This window comes from Hipposideros armiger, unplaced genomic scaffold, assembly GCF_001890085.2.
Source record: "Hipposideros armiger isolate ML-2016 unplaced genomic scaffold, ASM189008v1 scaffold_164, whole genome shotgun sequence".
NCBI lineage: Eukaryota > Metazoa > Chordata > Mammalia > Chiroptera > Hipposideridae > Hipposideros > Hipposideros armiger.
In genome coordinates, this window is record NW_017731514.1 from 449,044 (window position 1) to 454,796 (window position 5,753).

Consider the following 5,753-nt stretch of genomic DNA (forward strand, 5'->3'; position numbering starts at 1 on the left):
CTAAGGAAGCGAGCTGGAGGGAAGGCATTCCTGTGAGCCCTTGTTTGGCGGGGTTGGGGACATGGCAGTCTGGGGACAAGTCATCAGACTTTTTTGTCAGCGTCTGTTTTGATTCCAGAGAGCAGCGCTATGAAATGCAATGTTGACATTTGTCCAGCTGAGAACTCAGAATTTATGACTCAACAGTAAACAGCCTTTGATGGGTCTCTATTGGCAGTTTTAGGATCTCTTTGGGAATTCCTCCTTTCATGCAGTGAGGAACCATTCCTCAAACCTACACCAGGGCCGGGGTGGGGGTTGAAGAGGGACACGGCACATGCAGGAGACCAGCTAGTCCTTGTGGCGAGCCACTTCCCCAGTCCCTGCCCACAGGGGACCCGGAGTCTGGTCTCCGTGTGATAGAGGGAAGCCAGGGGCTCGTGAGTGGTCAAGGAGGGCTTCCTGGAGGAGGCGACCATTTAGCTGGAAGATGGAGAGGCGGTAGGCAGGGAAGGGTGTGACACATTGAGATTATACAGAGGCTCGGGGACTGTAGGTGGCTGGAGGAAACTCACACTTTAGGTGGGGGTAGAAATGCCTGTGGAATACCTGACAAGTGGAGCTGGTAGCAGTTTACTTAGATAACATCGTTGGGTCATTCAAACGTGACCTCAGCGAGATCTTTTAAAGGCCTGGGTCTTACTTGACTGAACATCCCATGGACATATGGCATCTCTCCCTAACAAGCTAGTTCCAGGCCGACTTGGTGGCGGGCATGCCATTGATGGTGGCTTCAGTTAGAGAAGCCTGCAAGAACTGAGGCCATTCTCAAGGTGCCTGACATGCGTATCTTTACCACATTTAAAAATCTATCCCATTCCCCGGTTGTGCCCTCTCTCACTGCCGGGGAGCCTGAGGCAGCGGGGGGCGGGGTGGTGGTGAGAAAGGTGCAGGGGGGTGAGACAGAGGTGCAGGGGGAGTCAGAGGTAGCTTTTGAGCAGGTCACTTTCCCTCTTGGGGATCAAGCCTCCTGACCCATAAAATGACCCCACTGGACGTCTTTCCCCAGAATGGTCATGGTCACCATCACTAATGGCTATCAAGTCCTAACTACATGCTCGATTGCCTCACTGGCCACTCACCCCAGCCTCATGAGGCAGGCCAGGGACTGTTACTGTCCCCTTTTACAGATGAGGAAACCCGGGTGACTTTCCGAGGTCACTCAGCCAGTGAGTGAAGAGCCAGGCCTTGAAGCCAGCTGTGCTGCTGCAGCGTCCAAGCCTTCCCACCCCCACCCCCACCCACCGGGCTGTCCCACCTCCCAGGGCACTGAGGCCTGCCTTCTCGGGGAGACATTTGAAGCCTGCCAGGGACAGTCCTAATTTCAAATCTATGTGAAATTAGCATGGGGATATAAAAGTGATGTTTTCAATTTCTTTTCAGATAAATTACTTAACTTTTCCCTCAACCCTTTGATTAAAATTCATGTTCAAGGAAGATGTGCCATGTGTAATCTAGAGGCTTCCCAGGCCTCTTGGGGTACATTTGAGAGGCCCCCTTCTGGGCCCACCACTGTGTGCGTGGGGACCTCACAGATGCCCTTGCGAGTGGGGCTCACTGCAGGTGAGCACGTTGTCCTGCCCCAGAGATCTTATGTGCAGGCTCCTGGGGCTTCTGGCAGCCGGATCTGACCACGGTCCAGGTTTCTGGGTCCCTGGAAGGCAGCAGGCCTGGCTGAGGACTGTCCCCAAGTCTCTTCCTGTGGTTTCATTTCTCACCTCTCACCTGGGCATCGTAAGCAGAAGCTTGTCCTGAGGCTCTGAGGGAATAATGGTGCCTGTGCCTTAGTTAACAGCTGGCTCTGTGTCCTTGAGTTGCTAACCAGAGATGCTAGCCACTCTGTGCCTCGGTTTCCCCATCTGTAAAATATACATAATGTTAATACTCCTATTCATAGGGTTACTGGAAGCATCAAATGAGTTAATTTGTGCAAAGTGCCTAAAACAGGGCGTGGCACCTTTATGTGTGTTTGCATTTATTGGTATCAGTTCCACCCCCTGATGGTGGGAGAAAACCTTACAAGAGACGCGTGTGTGGAATGAACTTGTGTGGAAGCTGTTTCTGCCCAGGCTAAATAAAGGCCGGGCGGTGTTTTCCTTCAGTGACGCTGGACAGAGCAGCGCAGCCAGAAGTTTGTTTTCAGTTGGAGCCCGTGATTGTCCATCAGAAGGAACTGGTTTGGCAGGTCAGGAGTCCAGAAACTCCCGGGGAGCTGCCCCCGTCCCCACCGGGTCTTAAAATGAGAACCAGCCAAGGAGCTGCTGGCAGGCAGGGGCTGGTGCATTTTCATTCACAGGAAAGCTTCCAGTGCTCGAAGCCAGCCTAGGCTCACCCCCACTTGCTTTCCCGCTCCCACCCACTCGCCCCAGACCCCCAACCTACTCACAGTGGCCAGTGCAGGCGCTAGTGGCCAACACTACAGAGGGACAGAGGGGTGTCTGGATGGGAACACAGAGGGATCGGAACCAGGTCCCTGGTCTGGAAGGCGCAGAGTGGCCTGACCCTCCCCTGGGACCTGGGGCCCTCTTCGCTCTGGCCACATTAAGGGAAAGTATTTGACCTGGCTGAACTGTAACCAGATCTTTCTGTAAAGAGGCATCTGAAGGTGGAGGGTAGGTTTATTGGGGCCCTGTGGATCCTTCTTCAGTTTCCAGGAGTGCCAGTGAGCAGGTTGACTTGAATTCAGACTGAATTATTGAATTGGCCCTGAGCCGATGATAACAATAGAAACCATTTATGGATTACTTACGCCCCGCAGGAGCAGAGCCAGGTGTTCCAGGTAGAGGGGACAGCACGTGCAAAGGCCCTGAGGCAGGAACAGCTCTGTGTCTGAAGAACAACCCGGAGGCTTGTGTGGCTGGAGCAGAGGGAATGGGGTGGAGTGGAGGTGGGATGAGATGAGTTCTAGGGAGGGCAGGGCCAGTCCACAAAGAGTCTTTCAGGGGTTGGTAGGGCTTTGAATTTTATTCTGAGAACTATGGGAACCTGTTGGATCCCTGAGCGTATCACGGGAGGTGTGGAGTAGGCAGTTGGGATATTTGAGTCCAGAATTGGGCTCCGAGATCTCAGTTTGGGGGTGGGAACCACAGGATTTATGTCACTTAGGGAGGGGAGCAGAAGGCTCAGGGTGCCCCCCACCCTGAAAGGTCTGAGTATGGATGATGGAGATGTGGCAGAGGCCCCACTATGTCTTCTTTGGGGAAATTGCCATGTGCTGATTGGCTCAGCTTGGCTTCCCCAACAAACCTTTGAAGAGGGAGATGGGGTCACGCTTACATAATCAGGTAGACCCTAGGAGGTGGGCTGGGTCAGCGCCTCGCAGTGCACAGAGAGTTGTGCTCACCTGAATGAGTGCCTGGGTACCCTGGACAGGGCAACAGGAATGAATGCTGGGAGGGAGAAGCCTCGTCTACCCAGAAGGCTGTGGGAGCAGCCCTGAGTCTGACATTGGTGTCGGCAGGAACCACAGGAGGGGCAGGTAGCCCCGCAGTTCTTTACAGACCTCCTTGCCCTTTCAGAGTGCCAGGGTTTCCTGGGGCTTGTGGGCAGGCCTCTGACAAGGTCACGTAGCAGGTCACAGGTTGTTTGGACCGATGTGTCTTGCCCAGGTGTCGTGCCTAAGTTCCAGGAGCTCCTGGCCCGGCTGCCTGGCCGGTCTGCACACGCCTTCTCACCAGTGTCAGGACCAGCAGGGCTTGTGATGAAGACTGGGTAGTGAGTCTGTATCAATAAGTTTATGAGAGCCGAGACAAAGGGGTGAAAATTACTTTTTACAGGGTGCCACTAGAAGACCCTGGAATCCCAACTCAGTGGTGACCCCCTTCTCGGCCACCCAGACTTTGCATCCCCTGCCTCCTCAGGTGTGACTCTGTGCCAGCCCCTTTCTCTCTGGGTCTCGGTGCCCTCCCTGGGAATACGGGGGTAGGCCTGGATGGTGGGGGCACCCTCCCCTTTTCAGAGTACCCTGTTCCCAGACGAGAGCCGGGTTGTGCCAATGCCATAGTGAGCTCTTCTCTGTATGCCCTGTGCATCTACTGTGCCACTCAAATGAGATTTGGTACTAATTTGCCTGAGGTAAGTAGGTGTTAATTTGTAGCTACAGCATTAAGATAATTGCTGTGAGGGTCTATTTGTGTAATGTGCAAATATATTTTTATAGCAACAAGCCATTTTGCTATGAAGTATAAATAGAACAGTTGGCTGATTTGAAATCTTTCCGCATGACATCCACGTTGCGGTGAGCCTGGTCTGGCCCACGTGTCCAGCGGGCGCAGCCTCACGTGCTGATGGCTACTCGGTGCCCAAGTCCCCATCTCAGGAAGGAAAGGGCTTGGCAGCAAGAGATTGGGGAAGCAAGTGAAGTGTGTGGACTCAGGTGGAGGCTGAGGCAGTTGGGGTGAGGGAGCCTGTGCTCTGAAGCCCGCTGCCAAGGACAGAGGGTCCATTTGGAACGTCGGGTTTATTTTCACTTGATCTCAGCTTTTGTGGAGGGCCCGCATGTGCCAGGCATGGTACCAGGTACTAGGGATCCGTTTGAGTAAGTCTGGGCAGGAGCTCTGTCCTCAGGAAACTAACCTGGGAGACCCACAGTGGCGTTAACCGAAGGATCATGAAGTGCGTCTAATAGGATCTGCCCAGACCTGGTGGAGAGCTGGGAGTGGTGGGTACGGAGGCCTACGGCATGTGGGAGGGGGCCTGACACCCTGGTGGAAGATCGGAAGGAGAACAGGTCGGGGCTTCAGTAACACAAAGACATGTCTGGTCTTTTCCCCAGCCCCTGGCACAGAGCTCGTGAAACCCTTGGAATTTCCTGAGTAATAAGAGTGAATTTTCCTCATAAGGAACCCCTTTTGACCTTACCTAAGTTTATGCTAATGAGGTGGCTGGGGTGGGCTCCTGGGTAGCTTCCCCATGGAGGCTGGTCACCAGAGGACACGACCACAGATTAGAGGGTTAGAAGTATCAGCCCCGCCGCCTCCCACCTCCCGGGAGGGCAGAGGGGCTGGAGGATGAGCTGTCACCAAGGGCAGTGATTTAACCAATTATGTCTACGTCATGAAACTTGGAGTGAAACTTGGAGTAAAACTCTGAAACAATGAGACTAAGAGAGCTTCCAGGTCGATGAACAAAACTATGTGCTGGGCGGGGTGGGGGTGGGGCACCCAGAGAGGGCCTGGGAGCCCCGTGCACACCCCCGGCCCCACACCTTGCCCTGCGCATCCCTTCTGTTGGCTGTCCCTGAGTCATATCCTTTATAATAAACCGGTCATCATAAGTAAAGTGCTTCCCTGAGTTCTGTAAGTCGTTCTAGTGAATTACTGACCCTGACCCTGACCCTGGGGTGGGGGGAGGACCTCTGAATGTAGCCAAGTCAGACAGAAGTGCAGCTAGCCTGGGAACTTGGGACTTGCAACTGGAGTCTGAAATGGGGCCAGTTTTGTAGGACTGAGCCCTTAAACCTGTGGGAACTCTGGGTAGTTTGTGTCAGAACCTGGTTGAATTGTAGGACACCCAGTCGGTATCAGAGATCAGAGAATTAATGTTGGAATGCCTTATTTGCTGTAGGAGAAAATGCCACACAGGGATAGAGAGAGCTTACAAGGCCCAGGGAAGAACCTGTGCAAAGGCCCTGGGGTCGGTGGGAGCAGGATGGGGACTGGGAGAGTCTCAGATGGGCAGTTTCTGTGGCTGTAGCCATAGAAGGCAAGGGGGCA